This window comes from Asterias amurensis, chromosome 7, assembly GCF_032118995.1.
Source record: "Asterias amurensis chromosome 7, ASM3211899v1".
Classification (NCBI taxonomy): Eukaryota; Metazoa; Echinodermata; class Asteroidea; order Forcipulatida; family Asteriidae; genus Asterias; species Asterias amurensis.
Window position 1 is genome coordinate 4,757,465 of NC_092654.1, and position 12,260 is coordinate 4,769,724.

Here is a 12,260-nt window from a genome sequence, read left to right on the forward strand (position 1 = left end):
TCACGCACGTAACTTTAGAAGGGCGACCTCTTGCGTCAAAATAATATCAGTTTACTCGGTTCTTGGTTCTTATTATAACTCTATGACTCGGCTCGATCGCTCATCCAAAGAAAGGAGAACAATCGATTCAGCAACCCATGAGCCAGTATTAATGCTGCCATTAAAATAAAATAAAATATACTATCGAAAATTATGTATCTAAAAAGCAACTTCAAACCTCGAGATACATACTGGTGCTCAAAAGGTCCCAGTTGGTGTGGCGTGTAGACTGTAGACCCAGTATAAAACTGGGGTGATTTACCAATAAAATAGGCCTACTCGTTTTTTTTTTTTGAAATAATTCGCCGACCGATAATGAAAACATTTTTTCATCATGCCACACGTGCACGGAAGCTTTTGCTGTTTATAATTACCGCGTTCGTACATCCCCCTCCACTTCCTAAACACTTGGCTTTTCATAGTTGCTCTCATTAATTTAAATTAATGGGGTATATGTGCGCCCTTGGTAAAAAAAAGGAGTTTTCCCTCCTGGTTTGAAGCCAGTAAAACTGAATTTAAAAGTTAATCGTTCTTCAACATGTCTTTAAAGGACCCTTTTAGGCAGTATGACTCATGGAACCAAGAGTAATCAGACTGAAAAAAAACCACTTCCAAAGTCTAACAGCATACAAATCCCCCCCCCCCCAAAAAAAAAAAAAATGAAACAAAATTAATGCGTTTCTTTTAAAGGCAGTGGACACTATTTACTCTTAGCATAAAACCTTACTTGGTAATGAGTACCGGTAATGGGGAGAGGTTGGTAGTATAAATCAATGTGAGAAACGCTTCCCTCTGAAGTGACGTAGTTTTCGAGAAAGAAGTAATTTTGCACGAATTTGATTTCGAGACCTCCAGTTTAGAACTGAGGTCTCGAAATCAAGCATCTGAAAGCACACAACTTCGTGTAACAGGGTGTTTTTTTCTTTCATTATCTCGCAACTTCGATGACCAGTTGAGCTCAAAGTGAGAAGACTTCTTAGCTTCTTAGGATGGTGACTGGATGATATCAATACACGGTCGATTTGCTCATGATTTGTCTGCTAAGCAAACATGAGCAGGCAACCAGTCACTGATGGTAGGCTCACTTAAACCATTATATTATTTGGCTTGGCAGGAACAAAAAGTAGCCAAGCCAAACAAAAGTATGCTTAGCCTACGTTTAGCAGTTACCAGCCAATAATTACCATGTCACGTGTACAGTCTGTGACTGGTATCCTTCTTACTTTTGCTTAGCAGAACACTTTGAAGCATTTTTGTTCTGCTTGAGCAGTTCTATAAAATTGGGCTCTGAGAACAGTTTTCTGTGCTAAGTAATTTGCTGTGCTTAAAGGCAGTGGACACTATTGGTAATTACTAAAAAATAATTATCAGAAAGGCAGTGGACACTATTGGTAATTACTAAAAAATAATTATCAGCATAAAATCTTACTTGGTAACGAGTAATGGGGAGAGGTTGGTAGTATAAAACATTGTGAGAAACGACTCCCTCTGAAGTGACATAGTTTTCGAGAAAGAAGTAATTTTCCACAAATTTGATTTCGAGACCTCAAGTTTAGAATTTGAGGTCTCGAAATCAAGCATCTGAAAGCACACAACTTCGTCTGACAAGGGTGTTTTTTCTTTCATAGTTATCTCGCCACTCCGATGACCAATCGAGCTCAAATTTTCACAGGTTTGTTATTTGATGCATATGTTGAGATACACCAAGTGAGAAGACTGGATTTTAACAATTACCAATAGTGTCCAGTGTCTTTAAACCAGCTAAATGAAGATGGGCACATCTAATGTGGAAGAGGGATCCCCCAACAAGTTCTCAAACCATTCTCCCCCTTTTGTACAAACTACTCATGAGGTTAAAAAGGTAATAAGAAATCACAATGTATACATTCAAAACCAATTAAATTCAATTCAATTACACTTTATTGGTCCTACCATGGAGGAAATTCACTATGCATACATGCAATACAGGACAAAAAAAATTGTTTTATCATTATGATTTGCACTCAATAAATCAAAAGAGTCAATAAACACTAAATTCATCAAAATTTATATTTTAAATAAATTGTTTCAAATTTAATTCCAGTGTACCTGACCAAAATAATGGTGCTTTGTTAAACCATTGTGTTGTACAGTTAAATTCAATTCAAATCAAATCAATTCAATTGCACATAATTTTATTTTAATCACAGAAAAAAATGGTAACTTTGAAAGGCAGTGGACACTATTGGTAATTACTCAAAATGATTATTACATTGTGAGAAACAGCTCCCTCTGAAGTTCGTGTGACAACTTCTTTCATAGTTATTTCGCAACTTCGATGACCAATCAAGCTCAAATTTTCACATGTGTGTTATTTTATGCATATGTTGAGATACACCAAGTGAGAAGACTGGTCTTTGACAATTACCAATAGTGTCCAGTGTCTTTAACAAATTGCAGCACAAACTAAAAAAAAGAATATCACACACAGCTTCACTGTTGCACAAAATAAAATAAATATTCACTCCGAATGTTCATAAATCACTTAAAAATTTATATTAAAAAAAATTCAAAAGAAATAGCAACTTACTGCCATAAACCATTGATCTATTACATTCTGAGTATAATGTGAACATTGGCAAACAATTACTCACAAATCTTAAAAATAATCATGGTAAAGTGAGAATATCAAGTTTTAATACACTTCATATTCATACTTGGAGTAATTTCATCAAAAAGGTCATGGACCAACTTGGGAAAGGTCATACCCTATTACTCTGTACATTCCAGATTATATTTTAAAGAAATCTATGACCATGTTGCAGGGGTCGAAATTGCCACTAGCCCGCTAGCCCGGGACTACCAGATTTACAGCCGGGCTACTGATATTTCCAGTTTGATAGCCCGACGGGCTAGTGGAAAAATAATGCAAAAATCATCATCACCAACAATAAAGAACTATGTTATTGGTGTATTGTAAAGTTTGAGCCGTGACGCGAGACATAATGTGTCTTTCGGGCTACAAAAATCTAATCAGGGCTACTAAAAATTATTGGTCTCTAGCCCTGCTGACTACCATGGAAATACACTTAATTTCGACCCCTGATGTTGTATTAACAACCTTGTAATAATAATAATATTTTTTAAAGCTCTTTACACACCCGAAGGGCCTCTCAACATCCTGGTCATTGGGCCATTTAGTTCATTCCTTAAAGACACTGGACACTTTTGGCAATTGTCAAAGACCAGTCTTCTCACTTGCTGTATCTCAACATATGCATAAAAATAACAAACCTGTGAAAATTGGAGCTCAATCGGTCATCAAATTTGCGAGATAATAATGAATGAAAAAAAAAACCCTTGTCACACGAAGTTGAGTGCTTTCAGGTGCTTGATTTCGAGACCTCAAATTCTAAATCTGAGGTCTCAAAATCAAATTCATGGAAAAATACTTTCACGAAAACTATGTTTCTTCAGAGGGAGCCGTTTCTCACAATGTTTTATACTATCAACAGCTCCCCATTACTCGTTACCAAGTCAGGTTTTATGCTAACAATTATTTTAAGTAATTAACAATAGTGTCCACTGCCTTTAAACCATCTCAGTTCTGCTCTTTACACCCTTTGCAACAAATAATGCGCTACAATGCTTAATTAACCACAAGAACCATCTTTGCCCTTACAGGTACCCATTTACTCCTGGGTGAAGAGAATCAATAATAGTTAAGTGTCTTGCTCAGGGACACAAATGTCACGACCAGGACTCGAACCCACACTCTGCTGAACAGAAACACCCGAGCTTGAGTTTGGTGATCCTATCTAACCGTACTCCTATCCCCTAGGCCACGACATCACACTTATACCTTAAAATTGCTAGGTCAGATTGTTAGCCAAATTGACTCCAACATTTAGATTTAAACTTTAAATGGCTATTGTTATAGATTTGGGACACAAATATAAAAAAAAAAATTGCGGGAGTTAATATTCAAGAAGAGACCTTTCGTTCATGTCACAAGTACTGTTTGAAGAAAACAAGTTGTCCAGTCTGCTCACTGGAGTTTCAACTTGCAGATCTTCTCAGAGCAAAACAAGAAGAGACGAATGACTGAAGTCTTTTCTAAGACATCAAGGTATGTTTGTCTCCACAAACTGCAGCAAAAGAGTTATTAATCTGTAATCATTAGACGCCTTAAGTGCAAAAAGATTGATTTACACCGAGAAAAAGATCAAAAGACTACGATCTGACTACCATCTATTACTTTGAAAGATGCTGTGTCAGATTTTTGGCCGATTTGACCCACAAATTTTGATTTAAAATTCAATAGGTATTTTGATGGGGGTCGAGAAAATTACAAGCTTTCATTTGAGCCAAAAAAAAGTCTGCCACTTATTAGTAGCAGTGAAATAAAAGGCTCAAAATTAGTTTTTGTCGGGATCCCGACAATAATCATGTGACCAATTCTTATGTGTTTTATAAGAAACGTTTTAAATTTTTGTTAGGTTTCTGACCATTAAAAGTAAAAGTTAAAAAAAATTCATTAGAGCGGGTGATACTCTTTGAAATACCATTCACTTAAAAAAATCTATTTTTTAATGTTTGGGGCCAAAAATCTGACATAGCATCTTTAAGGCTGTATCTTTCCTCCTTTCTTATCAGAAGTTGCAAGTTTCACAATAATGATATCTCAAAAACTTCATTTTAAAAATCAGCACAACATAACCTTCATAAATTTGCACTAACCTCGTTTTTAAACTTTAGAAACTACTGTAATAACTACTACATTGTAATAACCTGATGTTTCTCACATCATTGGAATCACAAGAGGGCGCCACAGAGGCAGAGTAGTGTCACCACAACTACATGCCAGAAGGTTATTATTACACATCTCAAAGGAAATTTTGACACCTCATCAGCCTTCCTAAAACATTATTGGTTACATTATAAAAGCAGATTTTTACAATCTTATTTTTGAATAATTTTTTATTTTAGTGTGTGTGTGTGTGTACTCAATTCTGTTTGAAAACTGTTGTATATTTTTGAAAACATGGTTACGAAATGAAATCAACCACAATTTTCGTTTGGAACTGTATCATTCATGTATCAGCACAAACCTAAGATAACAAACGGGACTAACAGTTCTTGTGAGTCCAATAACTGCCGACTTCAGCACTTGTTCCTCTGTTACAACTAACAGAGAAGTTGCTGCCAAAGCAAGGCGTCAAAGATGTGGACAAGCTAATTACTATAACTCTAATGGCTTATGCCAACATTTAGCTTAACTTGAAATGTAGGGAACTAATGCGTCCCAATCTCAATCCTCAGTATCAGCTAGCGCATCATCTGTCCCAATTACTCAACTTCTCTAATAGAGATAACTTTACCAAGAAGAACTGGGGCACTTTAGGCTTATGACAACTTTAACCAAGAAGGCAAACTCCACCCAAGCCTTTTTAAACCGGAATTTCAGACATTGCAACCCAATGGCTGCGAAACTTGGCTCTTAAAATCAAGTCAAGAGAAGAAACTTGATGCCTTCGACTCAAGATGCCTAAGGAAGATCTTTGGCATTAAGTGGAATGACTTCGTACGCAACGAGGAGGTCAGAGAACAATCACAACAAACTCCAGTGTCCAATACAATCTGTGGGCGGCGCATGAACTGGCTGGGCCATGTTTTGCGGCTCCCCCCTTCGAGACTCGCCAACCAAGTCTTGTGGTGAAACCCGCCGGGAAGGAGGAGGAGAGGCCGACCTAAAATGAACTGGCACCAGACCATCCAGCGGGACCTTCATATGGTCAATAGAGGCTGGAGTGATGTCAGGTCACTGACTGCTGACCGATCTGCCTGGAGAGCGTTGACTGCCTCATGCGTCGGACCACGCAGGAGCCCCTAAGTAAGTAAGTAAGTAACCCAAAGATTAAGCAGGCAACATACACAACATATGTTCGGCCGATTGTAGAATATGCAGCTTCAACGCAGGACCCACACACAGAGCCTAACATCGACAAGCTTGAGATGGTTCAACATAGAGGTGCTCGCTATGTCACCGGTAAACTATCACCCTACCAGCAGGGTAACAACCATTATCAAAGACCTTCAGTGGCCCACCTTGGAACGCAGACGTCTCCAAAGTCATCTTGCCATGATGTACCGCATTCGATTTGATCTTGTGGACATCAACTGGCAAGCACACCTCACTGAAGCACAATACCAGACCAGAGGACATGGATCCTGCTTCTACATCCCTCACTGCAGCAATCAGGTTTACGTCTCATCGTTCTTTCCCCGCACAATCAGGAACTGGAACTGCTTGGAGATGGACCCTGCCCTCTCACCCTCTCTGGATGCATTTAAGAATGCACTGAGGGTTTTCATTTAGTCAGTCATCTTGCTGGCCAATTTTTAACTTGCACCAAGTTTATGTAAGAGACCAGTGTTGGTATCAACACGGGAAGGAGATCCAGTCCTCTAAATTAATAAAGGACGACCATTCGCCAAAATACAACAAAAAACATTATAATGAAAAGCTAAATTTCAAGAATATAAAATAATCTCTTTTATACCTGTCACCGGTATGAATAACACCCCCTCTAAAAATAGATTGTAGACTTACGTCACTGGTTAAAAATATTCATATATGCAAATCACCCCAAAATCAAATCAGCTTTCACACCGTTGGCGGCTCACTATACTTCGCCGTCATTCATATTCTTGTAGAAGACGCGTAAACAGCTTTCCTTTCCTTCGTCTTCTACTTACAGGTAAAGATTTTCTATTTTCATATATTATGCTTATAACTTTATTTCATTTATTTATACAACATGTGACTAGAGCAAATGTATAATAGAGTTACCTTGTACATATTACTGTGATTTATCGTTAGTTTGTAGATAATTATTGTTTGCGAGATGTTTTCCTGTATATTGAGATATGCAGGAAAAGCAACCAAATTCAGTTTAATCTCGTACTCTCGTTGTAAATAATGTTTAAGTAAATATACAACACAGGCGTGATATTTTAACGTCTGTCCATTTTGTTTATTTGGACTTACGATGTCTCTATCGTCGACTGAGTCACATAATTCAAGATGGCGGCCGCCAGCAAGCTTTTGGCGGGAACCGTGGGCCATCTTGTTTTATTTGTTTTCTGCCTTAAGCAATACCTTTACCTTTTAATTTAATTGATTTGTTTATTAAATCTAAATATATCCTAAATATGCATTAGCCTTTATTAATTAAAAAGTCATTCATATTCTTGTAGAAGACACGTAAACAGCTTTCCTTTCCTTCGTCTTCAACTTACAGAATAAACATCGTGATAATAAGCACAACAACACAGCCGTGTCCTCTATCCTTTATTTGGCCTATTAAATACCGTGGGCCACATACCGGAGAAAATTACCACTCAAACAAAATGTGCTCCTTCAAAAAACGAAGCTTAAGAAAAAAGAGGAAGATTGTCACATGACAACTTAAACGTATACTTTTTACACCAACTGAAAAATGAGGGTGCACTTTGGTTCCCTACATAGACCTATTCGCAAGTACCATTGCGCAAGCGCAAACCAAATTTGATCACCAGCTAGACCACAATGCACCTAATTCCAAGCTTTACGCGCGCGCCCGAGTATTTGCGAAAAGGTCTATATATATTGTACATGTACTTGATTTGGTTTATGGTTTCATGCGTGTGCCCAGCCGCAGTGCAGTGATCTTCAATAATGAAGCAGCACTAGAAAGGAAGAAGAAGAATCTGAAGGGAAGGATTTGGGCAGCATGTTTACCTAAGGGTCTAGTTTGTTAGGGTTAATCCGCCACAGAGTGTGAAACCACACTGTGGAACCACAGCGTAGACAAGTTTATCAATGCAAGGCATCAATGTCGCGAAGGAAGTATGTAATTGTAAACTTAGAAATAATTGTATGCAAATATATTCTGGTTGCAGATATTGATGAAATCTTAAGACTTTTACTGCACACAATAATTGCAGTTGTCATTCGATTTAACACACAGGCGCCACTATGAAAGTCGCCATGGCCCACTATGGTAGTGGTAGTTGGATGTCTAAACATACACGATCAAAATAGAACTCATAGTCATGAGAAACTATGGCTTTTAATACTGCCAACAGGTCAGAATCACTAACAATTACAGAGATGTCATAACATGAAGTGAACCAAGTGCGACCTCAAGAGAGCGTTAGATCGAACTGGCGATGTAACACTAAACAATTGGGTTCTTTACAAATTCTTTTGAAACCTAAATCTTGTTAAAAACAATTACTCAAATAAGAAACAGTTTCAACATTCAGTTTTTCGCTGAAAATATTTCTTGACAAGTTGAGGCGACAAGTTGAGGCTAAATTGGCAGCCTCCATTGAACTCAATAAGCCTTTTTGAGATATGGCGGACACAGAGCTACATGTACAACACTATTAGGTTTGGGTAAATTTGTCTGTATTTATACCGAAACCAAACTGTACACTCCTATCACATCCGCCATACCTCAAAAAGGTTAATAGTTACAGGACTGCGAGTTAGAGAATGGCGGGTCGGGTCTCGAGAAGCATTTTACAAGCTTCTCTTTGCTTTTGATGGCTCTCTATAGTGAACTTTGTGAACTTTGTTAACAATAAGTATGACCTTGTGCATTCTCTGAGTATTCTGGCAGGCAAAATACTACACAGGTCCTATTAAAGTTGACATTTTGTGTCATAATTTCGTCATTAATCCAAAAATTATGAAAGTAAAAGCTGGACAAGTTTTGAGATGTGCCCCCTTTCATCATATCAAAAGGTGATAGGCATTGAAAGTGCAATCTCCATGAAATATAAGATTTTATGTTTTATTCCATTAGGCTGAGTACAAATCGTGCCTGCAGGAAGTTCAGGCTGTGTGGCTCTTTTGTAAACATTTGATGTCACTGGTCACATCAGCTATATGGTAACTCGCAACATCTTTGTGTTTATACCTTACACATCCAGGATGTACATCTCAACTTCATAATGTGGGAAATGCGACTTTGTTCTTGTAACGTCCAAGATGATAACCACATCACGGAGAGAGCGAGTTGCTGATTAGACTGTTGTGACACCATGGACCTGAAGAACAATCAAAACAAAATCATACCACATTAGTTTGATTTCGATTTGAAGGCATTGGACACATTCGTAATTACTCAAAATAATTTTTGGCATAAAAAAATACTTTGGAAACAAGCAATGGAGAGCTGTTGATAGTATACAACTTTGTATGAAACGGCTCCCTCTGAAGTAACATAGTTTTTGAGAAAGAAGTAATTTTGTTTACGAATTTGATTTCGAGACCTCAGAATTAGATTTTGAGGTCCCAAATTCAAGCATCTGAAAGCACACAACTTCGTGTGACAAGGGTGTTTTCTTCTCCATTATTATCTTTGACGACCAGTTGAGTTCACATTCTAACAGGTTTGTTTTTGTATGCATGTTGAGATAAACCAAGTGAGAAGACTGGTCTTTGACAATTACCAAACGTGTCAATGTCTTTAACAACAACAAATATACTGGAGCCTCCAGAAACCTCCAGCACACTGCCAACTGAGCCATCTACCCCTGATGATAACGGCCTCCCTGTTTTGTCAATTTTTTTGAATTTTGTTTCCTGTCAGTTTCTCTTGTTGTCAACTACTTGACACATTTTCAAAGATTGGTTACATGGTGTGCTTAATAAAAATATATTAACCAGTTTTCATATCCATATGAAAACTATAGCGCTTTTCACACCCGAAGGGCATCTCAAAGTGCGTCCAACAATATTACCTCTGGTCACTGCGCCTTAATTAATTCCTTAAACCATCTCAGCTCCCTAGGGAGTATACAGCCTGTGCAACACTATGCGATACTTGGCTACATTAAATCACAAGTACCATTTCTGCCCTCAAAGGTACCCATTTACCCCTTGGTGGAGAGAAGCCATTATAGATAAGTGTCTTGCTCAGGGAAACAAGTGTCACAACCGGGAATCGAACCCACACTCTGCACCAAAGTTAGAGTTCGGTGCTCTTATCCACTCTGCCACGACACCCATACCCTTGCTAACTGCAAATTAGGTAATAATGAATGCCATCTTCCAACATGTCCCAAACCAATCATTGTACCTTTCATTATAATTTAGCCTGTCTCTTTTGTAATGTTCATCTGCATTTTCCCAATTCCTTCCATTTGAAAGTAGGGTCATAGATTGGTTGTTGTCAACGTTATGCTGATTGGTTGGAGGTTTTTTGTTACCAACTCACTCTGTATAGACTAAGCTTGGGCGATATCACGATATTATCGAATATCGCGATACTAATTTGGAAACGATTTCGATATCGGATCGATTTGGTTTTAATTGAAATATCGATATATCACAATATATTGCGATATATCGCGATATCGATTAAATATCGCAATATCACGATGTATTTCCTAGCTGAGACATCTTGCACCCCATAGGTTTGGAGTAAAACCAGAAGAATAGGTCATTAGAACACCTCTCTTATGCTATGACTGTCTCTTCTACAACTTTCACTTGGAGTTTGAAGACTGGTGATGTCAAATTTAATTAATCGCGATTATATCGAATATCGCGATATATTGTTGGCGATATATCGTGAATAAAATACATCGATATCGCCCAAGCTTAGTATAGACTCAACATTTGTTTTTCTTTTCTTGCCGGTGTATGTAGTACAATGAAAAGAATCAAGACTAAATTTGTACCTTGCCAGTGATGGAAACTGACTTTCTGCTAAACAAACATCTGGCGCCACGATGCCATCACCTCATGAAGATATACAAACTGCACGTCAGACATAGTTGAACTACAAAGAAACCATATGCAAAGAAATTTATGGCAACACCTTTATACGAACATTATTCCTATTCCCCTTCCTTATGGCAGAGTGGAGGGAATGGGGCAGTCACATGGCTCAAATTTGGAGGGAAAATCCACAAAACAGCAGGGCTTGTGGGATAGCGCACAATGTGTACTGGATGGGTGTCAATGATTTGTGTCAATCATTTCTCAGTAGAATTGGAAAGTTTCATTTTAATACCTTTTATATTTAAGAACTTTCTTTTGAATCACCTATTCAAAGACTAACTTGTTAGTAAACATACGTACCTTTATCTTGGAGGATCAATGACAGCATATAAAGCAGCAGAGACAACTACATTGTAGTGGCTTCAATGGGATTTAGCTGCAGCAGCTGCATCAACAGCAAGCTGCATCAACAGCAAGCAGCATCAACAGCAAGCAGCATCAACAGCAAGCAGCATCAACAGCAAGCAGCATCAACAGCAAGCAGCATCAACAGCAAGCAGCATCAACAGCAAGCAGCATCAACAGCAAGCAGCATCAACAGCAAGCAGCATCAACAGCAAACAGCATCAACAGCAAGCAGCATCAACAGCAAGCAGCATCAACAGCAAGCAGCATCAACAGCAAGCAGCATCAACAGCAAGCAGCAGCAACAGCAGGCAGCAGCAACAGCATCAACAGCACGCATGTTCACTCCCAAGGACACTGTTCTATCAACTCTTACCACAATGGCAATGCTGGTTTGATCTCCTTGCTTGACCTCCTTTAATGCAAATTGAAAAAGTAACCATTAAAGGCAGTGGACACAATTGGTAATTGTCAAAAGACAAGCCTTCACAGTTGGTGTATCTCAACATAATGCATAAAATAACTAACCTGTGAAAATTTGAGCTCAATCGGTCTTCGAGGTTGCGAGATAATAATGAAAGAAAAAACACCCTTATCACACGAAGTTGTGTGCGTTTACATGTAGATGGTTGATTTCGAGACCTCAAGTTCTAAATCCGAGGTCTCGAAATCAAATTCGTGGAAAATTACTTCTTTCTCAAAAACTATGGCACTTCAGAGAGAGCCGTTTCTCACAATGTTTAATACCATCAACCTCTCCCCATTACTCGTCACCAAGAGAGGTTTTATGCTAATAATTATTTGGAGTAATTACCAATAGCGTCCACTGCTTTTAAGTCTTAGCACTGGATATACAGGGTTGTAGCTACATTGTCATGATTGTATACCAATTTTTTTGTGGTGGGCAATATATCAACTTGTTGAGTTTTTCAATTCATCTTCTTTATAGCCTTTGCTCTGAACAATTATTTTTTTTAAATTAAGTTAAAACTGTGCTCTCATTTTATTCCTGGACTTTGACAGTTTTTTAAACAAAATTCTGGTCTATATAGTAAAT